A 12375-nucleotide genomic window follows, 5' to 3' on the forward strand; every position below is an offset into this window, starting at 1 on the left:
CAGGATTTTTTTTAGGTAAGAACTGCTAACCAGTCCCACATCAGGGAAGATGGAGCCTGGTTTGGGCACTCCTCATTTTGTGTTCTTTTGAGTCCAATTTCATCCTTCTGTATGTAGATACCCAGTTTTCCCAATGCCATTTGTTCAAGAGACTTTCCTTTTCCCACTGTGCATTCTTGGAGCCCTAGTCAAGCATTTGTCTCCTTATTTCTGGAATCTCTATTCTATAATATTGGTCTGTGAGTTTGTTTTTTTATGCCAATTTAACTTATGTCCATCACTATAAGTTGTACATACAGGTAGTGTTAGTAAACTTTGAGATGAGAAAATTGAGGATCAGAGAGTTTAAGCATAAGCAGACTTTCCAGGATGTTAAAACTGTTCAGTGTCAGAAACAGGATGGTAGTTCATTTCTTCTGAATCAAGAATGGTGTTTGTACCAGATTTCTATATGTGAATTAAAACAATGACTTACAGCCACAAAACATGTGCTTTCTTATGGCATCTCCCTCCCCTTTTCCTGCATTTGCTTATACAGGAGAAAGATGAAAAATATAAATTTTAACACAAAGAAAACTTAAATATGTGTCAAAATAGAGGTATAAGCAGTATTACTTGAGTACAAAATAAACAGCAGTAGTGACTTAGTTGGATGGAGAGTAAATCTGGAAGGAAAAGGTGATATCAGAGCTATTTTGCAGTATAAGTCACTTTTGAGTTAAATCTTCAAGAGAGAGTTTAATTTTGGAAGGTGAAGAATTAGGGAGAGCACGTACGTTTAAAGCATGGCGTAATAATAAATTATAAGGTTACTATGTAAAAATTATGTGTGTTTGCTTGTTTCTTTTTGTTTGTTTGCTTGTTTATTACTTTAAGACTTTGGAAATAGGAAAGGAAGCTTGATAATACTGGGGTTTCACTGTCATGATAGCAGTAGGCATCCAATAAATAGTGGTAAAATGAACAAATGGTTGAATGGGCATTTTATTATACATGTAATTATGAACCCCCCAAACATGTTCACATCCTAATTCCTGTCAATATGTTATTTTATCAATATGTTAATACACATCACAAAAGAGGCTTTGCAGATTGATTAAAGATCTTGAGATGGGAAGAGTATCCTGTACTGTCTGAGTGGGCCCAGTATAATCACAGTGTCCTTATAAGAGCGAGGCAGGAAGGTCAGAGGCAGAGAAGGAGATGTGACAGTTGGAACAGAGGTCAGAATGTTGCACCCATAAGCCAAGGAATGGGGGCATCCTACACAAGGTGAAAAGGCACACTGTGGGTTCTTCCCTAGAACCTCCAGAAAGAACTTATGTCAACACCTTGGTTTTACCTCTTTTAGAATTTGGACCTGCAAAACTGCATTTATATAATGCATAGGTAACGCATTTATATTGTTTTTAGTCACTAAGTTTGTGGTAATTTGTTACAGTAGCAATAGGAAATTAATACAGTTTGGGCGAGCAAAAGAATTTTAATTCACCAGTTACCAAGGCAGTGAAGTGGGAGTTCCACTTCTGGTAACAGTGGAATAATCTTCGGGCCAACTGTCCTCCTGAAAAATTTCAAAAGGTACTGACTACACATGCACGTAAACACACACACACACACACACACACACACACACACACACACACACACACACACACACACACACACATACGCATGCTTTAAACCATTTAAAACACTTAAGAGCATCAAAAAATCGACACCATAGTAAAAAATTATGAGAAAAAAAAATCTTAAAAAGCCAGAGCTCAGAATTGTAAGTAGAATGCATAACTGAATTTTGACCCAATATGTATTTTTGCCAATTACCACAAAATTGATCATTAACATGACAGTTTCACAGGCAAAGAGTGTAGTCTTAATGCAGGTGTCATTGTCAAGTTGGTAATTAATTAAGGTTGAGCAACTTTAACACATTATGTTGAGACAACAAAAGGCTACACATTCAAAATAATGGTGAATCAGAATTACATCTGCCCCCTGTTCCCACTTACAATGCCCAGAATAGACTTCAGGGATAATTACTGACTAGGAGTCAAACAAAGCTGCATAGGGAATGGAAGGGAGAAACCCTTGCCTCTGAGAGACTATAATTCTAGCCAAATTCTCGTATGGATTTGCACCTCATATTAACACAGGCTGGTCCTTATTGTGTTTAACCCACATTTTCAATAGAGTGCTTGCTCACTGTGTCTCTTCTATAACTGTTAGATGAAAACTCACACCCTCTGTGAAGAAAGGCTCTTCCATTCTACATTTCAGAGTCCCTGCCAACATGTAAAAAAAATTAATCAGTACACACTAGACACATTTTCTTTTAATTTAATAACTGCACAGGAAAACAAAGAACTATGAGGAAGAAATAACAGAAGATACAGATCCACAAAATTTCTGATATTGGAGTTGTTTAGACAAAGACTATAAAATAACTATGTTTAGTATGCTTGAAAAATATATGCAAGTGATAGGCAACTATAAAAGTACCTAGCAGATTTTAAAGATATCATTTAGAAACTTTAGAAATGATAAATTCACTAACCAAATTTAAAAACTCAATTAAGTAAGTCGGACAACATATCAGGCAAAGCTGAATGGAGAAATAGTGACCTGGGAGATAGAGCTGAAAAAATTATTTCAGAATTCAGGATAGAGATAAAAGAGAAAAAATATAAAAGTTTGAGGCAGGGAGGTTACAGAATAAAATGTCTAACCACATATAACTGAAGTATCCACCAAAGAGGAAGAGGGTAGGTACGAAGTGATAACGGCTTAGAATCTTTCAGAACAAATGACAGACCTCTTTTAAAAGAAGCATAAGGCAAGGGTAACAAAATCAAAAATAAACAAATGGGACTACATCAAACTAAAACACTTTTGCACAGTGAAGGTAACTATCAACAAAACAAAAAGGCAGCCTACTGAATGCGAGAAGATATTTGCAGATGACATCTCTGATAAGGGACTAATATCCAAAATACATACAGAAGTCATACAGCTGAATTAAAAAAAATCTGATTAAAGAATGGTCAGAGGACCTGAAAAGACATTTTTCCAGAGAAGACATACAGATGGACTACAGACACATGAAAAGATGCTCAGCATCACTTATCATCAGAGAAATGCAAATCAAAACCACAATGGGATACCACCTCTCACCTGTCAGAATGGCTGTCATCAAAAAGACCACAAACAACAAGTGCTGGTGAGGATGCAGAGAAAAGGGAACTCTCATGCACTGTTGGTGGGGATGTAAATGAGTGCAGCGACTATTGAAAGCAGTGTGGAAGTGCCTCAAAAAATTAAAAATAGAACTGCCATATGGTTCAGTAATTTCACTTCTAGGTATTTACCCAAAGAAAACAAAAACACTAATTTGAAAAGATAGATGCACACCAATGTTTATTGTAGCGTTATTTACAATAGCTAACATATGGAAGCAAACTTCGTCCACTGACGGATGGACAAAGGTGTGGTTTATATATACAAGGGAATATTAGTGAAATGGAATTCTAAAGAATATGTTTGGGGAGGAAGTTTCAGGTGGGATATTAGATTACAGGAAAAAATGAAGAACAGAGAATGTTGTAAATATGTGGCTAAAACTCCATGAACAAGGTACTCATGCCGTGGAGAGTTTAAAGAATATAAGTCTGCTTATGGGTCTGGAGGCCAAGAAGGTGTAGTGTGTCTTGAAGAGGGTGATCATCGACCTCTTACAAGGTACCTCAAAGCATTACAAAGTTGTTAATGAGATTTGCAGCTTTGGGGTGTTCAGATTCATTGAAATATCCTCCTTTTCCCAATTAATGCCCTAAAATCCACAAAAGAAACTTTCACTTTAGTTCTGAACCCTGTGTTTGGCAGACACTGTGGGTATCCTGCCCAAATTCTCTTGAGATATAACACTAGGCTGCTAATAAGCAGTCTTCCGACTAACAGCAGCTGCATCCTTTTGCGAGAACTTTCTCTAGTGTCAGGAATCCACTCTATTCCTGCCATAAATGTGGAGAATGAAACTCCCTGAATCCCTGGTGGTCATCCGCCGATGACTGACTAATGTTGATCTGTGAACACACCTGACCGTTAGTGGTGGGAGGGTTAACCTCGCATTGCATGTTCTACACTTATTCCCAGAATTTCTCAGCAAGCTTAAGCTCCAGGTGCCCACAGCAGTAACTTGCTTGGTAACACATTCTTTACTGGCTGCTTTTCCTTCCCTGTCTCATTTCCCCATTCCCCTGCTGGTGTTTCCTGAAATCACCACCCAAACAAACTACTTTGTACTGGTCTCTGTTTAGCATTTGCTCTAGGAATACATAACGTATCACAGGATCCAACTCTAAGAGACATCGACACTATTAGGAGAGTCTATTAGGACATTCATAGAAACTCTCTGGATCTCTAACAATGCCTTGAGGAAAGATGTTGAAGCCTTAAGTTTGTTGTTTACTTTTTGTGAACTTCTAGGGTGATGTGGGTTAGAAGCCCACCACACAGACTTTATAGCCCTTTTTTTTTTCTTACTGTTGTATTTCAACAGTAGCCTCGTGTCCCAAAGGCTTATCTGCAGTAGGCGTTTCATCCCAAGTAAGTGAAGGTGACAATTTAGGTTATCCTCTTACTCATGGATACCAGTATCCTATTACCTATTGGCATGAGTGTATTATTTCATGTTTAACTAAGACAAATAGCCTATCACAGATTCCCATATAAGAAAGTATGTTTCAGAGGACAAATTCTGTACTAAATATTCCATGCATCAAGACATATTGGAAAAGAGAAAGCACTTGAGGTGTTTCAAAAAGGACATAATTTAAATTAATGGAAATAGAGGCTTATAACAACTTTAAAAGGGCTGGATTAGTGAGCATTGGAGAGCTGCTTTTCAGAGATGAGGAAGTCATAAATAGCAGAAATTGAAAGACACCACTGCCGATTTCCTCAGTGGCACAGCACACACACGGGTGATTTGTAAGAAGTTGCCTGAAAACCCCTTTCGCAAAACCTCATGTTTTGCATCTGCCAAAAACCATATACCTGCCCTCCGCATAACTGGCTCCATCACCCTGCCAGCGCAGTGATGGTGTCTGCCTCTTGTATGTCTTCCAAAGCTATTGGAGTGCCTCCAGATGGTGGAATTTAAACCAAAACCTTGCTCATAAATGAGCCAGAAAATGTGGTTTAAGGCTTCCAACTCCAGCCCAAATAAGGGAGGCAGAGAGGGGATGGAAATGAGAAAAGGGGCCCACAGACCATCTATGACAACAAAATTATGGTATAAAATGATAGCATTTGTAAATTTAAAATAAATAAAATGGAGCTAGATAATATAACCATATTTATATAAGTCTGAAGGGGTATGAAAAAGTGTCCTGAAGTTTATGTGGTTTGGGGAGCGTGTAATTATAACAAATCATGCACATTGTAATTTCTTAGACAATGCTGAAATGCTCAAAATAGAGCATGTAACTTAAACGCTACTAGAAGGAAAAGTGGAACGATAGGGAAAAGGTCAATACAAAGGAGGAAGGAGAGAAAAGAATCATGGAACATATAAGACAAATAGGAAGTACCAAAGAAGTTAACAAATTGAAATTGAAATATATACATAATCATTTTAAATCTAAGAGGATTAAATGCTACATTCAAAAATACAAAGATTGCCAAGTTAGCACAAGAACGAAAACCTCAAAAATGAAATTCAATTGCATGTCTTTTAGAAAAGACATCTAAAATATAAACATAGAAAAAAAATGAAATGATGGAAAAATACATTGGTATTTTGTGCTAATACTGCCCCACACAATGAAAATGATGATTTTGATTATTATGCTGGAGCTGAATAGCTCAGGTTCGCTTCTTTATTCAAAAAAGAAGTAAGTGTAGGCAAAATACTCTTGGACAGCTGATGGCAGCTTTATTTTGCTCCTCCACTTCCCAGAAGGTCACATTTGCATAATAGTTCAGATTGCCTGTTCATCCAATAAAGGACGATTTTAGGGCAGGTGGATTTCCACATACTTGATACAGAAACTCTGAGAACATCTTAGAAAAATGTTACCTAGGCAGATTTATTTAGCCACTACAAAACTGCAACACTGTTTACTACTTACTCTATAATGGGTGCATTATATGATTGGTAATTCCTGGAGCTAGTGTAATAGGATCACTTTAGTAGCTGCTTCCTGCCTGCCACAAAGCATAGAGACAAAGAGCATAAAAGACAATTAAAATGGGGTCACGTGTATTTAGATTCTTTGATTAATATCATCAGAGAGCCATGGTTAATGACATACCCTCTATGACTTTGTTTCTGTAAATGAAGGTCAGGTTAAGCCCGGAATGTATGTCATGTATATGGTATAAAAGGGAGGTTGGGGGCATTTTTCTCTCTCTTTGTCTTGATGGAACTAAAATCAATCTAATCATTGGGATCAGAATATTAAATTGATAGAACAGAGACTTGTGGTTTCATAAGGGCATCAGTATTTTCATTTGAAGTTTTTATATTAACTTTGTTATGTTATCATAAAATGAGCAAAGACTGAGTGAGAAGGGTATATGTATGAGGGGATATGTGGTCCTTTAGTCAATCAACAAAATTACATTAAGCAGCTATTGCTTTACAGTCCTGAGCTACATGCAGAAACACTAAGAACTTGGCTTATGGTGGCGTCACTCTGCATTTCCCATTCCCCTTTCTTAACAAAACTCGAATGCTATCCAGATATCTATCATTCTTTACTATAGCCTGTGTGACAGGATTTGAACCAAGCTCCAGGATGAGTCTCCTTGTTATAATAAGCTCCCTTACATCATAATTTGGGCCAAATAGATGAGAGACTTTTTGGAGGTCTATGAATAAGTTCTCACTTTTCTAAAACAGCATCCCTTATTCTCCCACTGTTTACAAGGAGCAATGTAACCCACATTTACAATTGGCAGCAAAAATATTATGCGGGTGACCTTATAAGTTATCGTTTGTCAAACCAGGACACTACTGAGAGTGAAAGGGAGAGCTATTAATGATTATCCTGGGTAAAAGGCACAAACTAGCTTTTCCCAGAAAACCAGAAGAACATGGTCACCCTATTATGATGCTAGAAACCAGCCTTAGGAGGAAAACAAGGCAGCGTATCAAGGCAGCACATCACAGATAGAGAAAGCAGCTAGGATCATGGCTGTGTTTAGTGTACTACTTAGACTTCCTGCTGTCAGTGAATCAAATTGCTTTACTGGTTGGGCTTCTTTGAGTCAAGTCTAGGTGACTTGGAATTGAGAGCACCTTAGGTCATACATTCAGTAGCATTTTTATTTGTGTATTTGTTTATTTTAAACACATGGAAGGTATAAGAACTATTCTGGGATCAAGAGATGTAACTAGAGCAACAGCAGGGAAGAAGTAGGTCCAAGAATTTATAACTTAATCTGACTTCAGAGGTAAGTACAGGAAATAATCTGGATTAGCATGTGGTTGAACACAAGTTTCTGCTGAGAGGCCCGTTGTGTAATTGGTGGTTTTTATTCTAGCGGCAGCTTAAAAGCACACTCCTCCCTCTCGCAGAGGGGTAAGATCCTGTGTCGAGGACCTGGAAATTTATTTCTATTTCCTGCCGTGACAGTAAAGCTGAGGGGCTTTGGACAAGCTCTGCTTTCCTTCTGTGCCTGAGATTCCTTAGAACGGAAACCTCATTTTTTTTTTTTTTTGGCTTATCTTTCTACCTTGCATCTGGGAGGAGCCATGTCTTGTGTCTTCCAAAGAATCCACTCTAATGCATAAGTATATTTTAAATTGGAAAAAAACACATACACACACATGCACACACGTGCGCACACACACACACACACACCCCCCTCCCCATACCTCTGTGAGATGGCCTGACCTTTTTTCCCCAAAGTGCTTTAATAGCCATTGCCTTCTTTAACTATTATAATGATGAAATCCACCTCTCTTTGGGTATGGAAAGAGGGTGGAAGGAGTGGTTCGGGATTTGGAATTGTGTGACTGTCATCTGAGCTGGTGGGTTTGCCTGTATTTGGGGAGTTCAGAGAGAGATAGTGCTGTAGAGCCAAGTGAGAAAGTAAGTTACATGAGACCCAGTAGTGCTCATGCACGTTACCAAGACTGAGGGACCAGAAACAAAGCTATAGTCTCTGACGTCAGGAATACCAAATGATTTATTTCCGGAGAAATGTGGTATGTGATATATATTTTTTTGAATGGAGTACTTACGGCAGCCATGTCATGAACGTGGTTGAAATGCTGACATGTAAAAGACCAGGCAGGAAAAAGATGGGTCACAGATGTTTCCATAAGAGAAGAAGAAGAGGGACTGTCACCATCCTTCAGAGAGATAAAATGTCTCAGAGGGGGGAGCAGCCTGCCCAAGGTCATATAACCGTTACTTGGAAGAATCACATACACTCACACTCTTCACAAATGCCAAGTCTTGTTCTTTTCTCAGGTTTCAACTGTCCCTTCCCTTTCCATAAAATATGTTCACCAGCCAGCCAGATTGATCTCCCACTAAGAAAGGAAAAATCAGCAATGTTGCCCTGGAGTAATGAGCATTAGCAATTAGAATATTATCCAAGCAGGTCATAAAAAATAACTGCTGAGGCATTAAGAGGCGGGAGTATTATCATTAAAGAAGACGACCAAGCAGTGGCCTGTAAAAATCTCCAATCACCCAAAACTGCAGTCCTCTAGTACCTGGCCTTATAATGAGTCACAAGATTTTATCTCTGAAACTGTGTCTTGGAAGAAGAGTTATTGAGGACTTTCTCCACCATTAAATCCATTGGCTATTTGAGGAGATTAGTTCCTCCATAGATTTAGCCTATCTGATCTAGATAGCATGCATTTTATTAATAAATGAAAATGAGACAGGCAATTTTGGAAATGGTCTTTGCTATAACTTTCATGGCATGTTCCTACAACACTTAGTGTGTCAATGCCTTGTTATCTTTGTCTCAGTTTGGCATATTGCATTATTGCTAATATAATTGACAAGGTTGCTGTTGCTGTAAATTGCAAAAGGGATGAAATAAGTTGACATGGTCATTTATTTTTGAACAGGACACCAATGTTTAATACAAATATAGGCTTTAATATTTCATTCTTCTTCAATTAGGAAAATTTCTCAATTAGGGTATGGTAAAAGTGGAATAATTTTATGGATGGAGAAAAAGGAAAAGAGAGTGGAAGATAGAATCTCTCTCCTCTAAGATGGTTAACACTTTTAATTGACATCCTTACATATGTGGTTTCTTGGTGGCAGGTCAACACATAACTAATCACATAAGACTGTTCACCATCTGTCCCTGCTTATCTTGGCCCCTCTCAGATGAGTTATCTGAGGCTATTCACCCCCAGGGCTGTCTTTTCCCGATAACTGAGCCAGACCACCAGGATCTGAGACTAGGAATCAAGCTTTCCTGCCACTGTCATGCTTCTCATGTACCCATGGTGAGTACAGGGGGCGTCACTGAGCCTACAGGGTCACAGCGTTCAACAGTTACCCTGTTCTTGACTCTGTGACCTTGGCTCCATCCATAGAAATAGGCTTCTGAATATAGTTTTTCTGGAGAGCTTTCAAGTTTTCCTCTGGAAATGTATCTCCCATAACCCAACTCACTAGAATGCCCCCGCCGACGTCTGACGTCCATATCGTTGTCCATATGGGATAGAGTTTGTTTTTCATTCACCGAAGTCCTGCCACAGAGTGACTGCCCAGAAATTTGACAGGATTATTATGTAAATTGCAGAACGCCACCCCCCTGGATTCTCTCTCTTCCTGTCCCTATCAGATGGGCCCTCCTTACATACTAATATAAGGGTATTCATATAATTATCATGACACTCCAGTCAACATAAAACCATTCTCTAAAGTGGAAAGTACCAGCACAGTAAGGTACTATTATAATGTCAAAATAGTTGTTTATTTTTTCTCCATGACAAATAATAGACATTTCTTAACATATTATAAGAATTAACTGAAAAATACATATAAAGTACAGATTATCACAGTCCTTACAGTCAACATCATTAACATGCTTAAAATTTTAGTATAGTTAGATATACAGCGCTACAGATTTTTAGTACAAGACATGATTCTGATCCATGAGGCATTTACCCTCCAATTAAATACATTTATGTGCAAAAACAATCATTAACTATGTAAGAAAACTGAATCCACAAAATTGGTAATGTCATGCTCTATCTATCTGGAAACTGAATATCAGAATAAACTTGCAGAAAATGTTTTTCCCTGTAGTATGGTTAATTTCCCCCACACTGTTATCCAGTTTAACACAATTTTCTTTTGTTCCTCATCAGCTTGTGTTGTGGATTTTCCTACAATATTTTTACTCAAGTCTTCCCTTGAAGCACTGGTTTTGGACAGTAGTTACATTCCTGTTATAAGGAGCATTAGGCTCTGTGAGATAGGAGACCAGGTCAGTTTCTTTTCTTTTCTATCAGTGCATACACAGTGCATTAAATAGTGACTAACTTAACAAATATGTATGAAAAGAGTAGGAAATGAGGAAGGAAGGGAAAAGAAAGCTTTCTCATTGGTCCTCCTCTTGAAGCTCTGTTCTCAGCACACTGTAGTGACACATTGCCCTTGACTATTGCTGTGCACTCAAGAAACATTCCCAGATAAGCATGTTGACCCCTTTTCTACACTACCCTCACCTTATACCCAACAGGGAATCTATTTTATTTGTCTCTAGTTGCTAATCCCTTATCTGAGATATGACTTTCTCCTGTCTTCCCTGATCATCGTATTGAGGACTTGTCCGACTCTGTTTTCCTCCGTAGATGCTTTTTGGCTATATATTGATTCTTTAGTTTCCCATCCAGGGAACAGTCCTGGCTTCATTCAGATACCAAGTTTTACCATTTGTGACCTGGGACTTGGAATAATACCCCAGCTCAAATTTGTCCAGGAAGGCAGTTGAGACACTGCCTAATATTTACCAACCTGTCCATTTCCCTTTCATCTATATTAGTTAATAAGATAATTAGAGGCTTGGCTTACTGGTTCTCATGTAAAATATGGATTTCAAAATTTCAGGATAGTGCAGATTATAGCCACATTATTTTAATAGTTGTATTCCATATTTTAATCATTTCTCAGTGTTGGCTTTTAAGGCTTGTGTTAGATCTATATAAAAAACAAATATTTTGTACATGAAAATTGTGTGTGACAAAATTTCCCCCCAATTTAGGATTATCCTTTTAGGATATATTAATCAAAGTGGGTTTACTAAGGTAGAAGACGTATGATTTTGAAAGGCTCTGTTGAAATATTTCCACATTTATTGCACCTTCATATACTATCATAGCAATGTATGAGGTTGCCAGCTCCATTCTCTGTTCCTGTGGGCACTGCCATTTTCCTTCTAAAATTTAGTCATTTGTGTCATAGTATTGGGATGTGTGAAATTTAATAAAGGGACACCTCACTAAAACAGAGTCAGCGGGCCAGAAGGAGGCGCTTTCACACATGTACTGCTTAACATCTGTGCAGTTTCCCCAGGAAGAGAAGGACTTTGCATCTCCAGTGGGATGTGACTGCTTTACTGCCACGAGTGGGGAGAATAAAGGTTTTATCCTTGCCTGGCAATAGTTCAGCCAATGAAAAGCCATTATACTTAAAATTGTCAGTTTCCTCCAGAGAACTGTTTATAACAGCCCCTCACAAGTCTTCCTTCGCCTCTATAAGAAAGTTGTCTCTCTTGTTTTACATAACTTGCTCTTGGTTCGCCATAGTTGCATGTCCCAAATTGCAATTCTTTGCTGTTCCCAAATAAACCCATTTTGCTGGTAAAATAACTGGCTATATTATTATTTTAGACGAATAGGTAATAAAAAGTCACTCTATAATCTGTTAGCTGGAGAAGAGAATCATTTGCCTCATTTATTTATCCAGTAAATATTAGTGGGTGTTTGAAGCATGTTAGTTATTGTTCTAAGTACTGAAGATACAGCAGAAACAAAACAACTCTGAACTGTGTTCTAATGGACCATATTCTATTAAAAAATAAAAAAGCATATTAGCATCTTTGAGTTTTGAAGTGTTCTAAAAAAAAATTAAAATCCCTTAAGCTAATTAAATTCCAAACATACAAATAGAGATCCCATCTTATGTTGAGATGAGTTTTTTGTTTTGTTTTTTTAAACCAGTTGGCTCAGAAGCCTGGACAATTGATGGTCATTATTTTAATGGCTTCTGCAAAGCCAGCTTCCTTTTCTGCATTCTTCGTGTTTTTTTTTTTTTTTTTTTTAATGAAGGGCATCTGATCTTAGCAATCAGACAGGTGGCCTCTTTGCTACTTTATGAGAAGCAC

This window comes from Lagenorhynchus albirostris, chromosome 17 (genome assembly GCF_949774975.1).
Source record: "Lagenorhynchus albirostris chromosome 17, mLagAlb1.1, whole genome shotgun sequence".
NCBI classification, from domain to species: Eukaryota; Metazoa; Chordata; class Mammalia; order Artiodactyla; family Delphinidae; genus Lagenorhynchus; species Lagenorhynchus albirostris.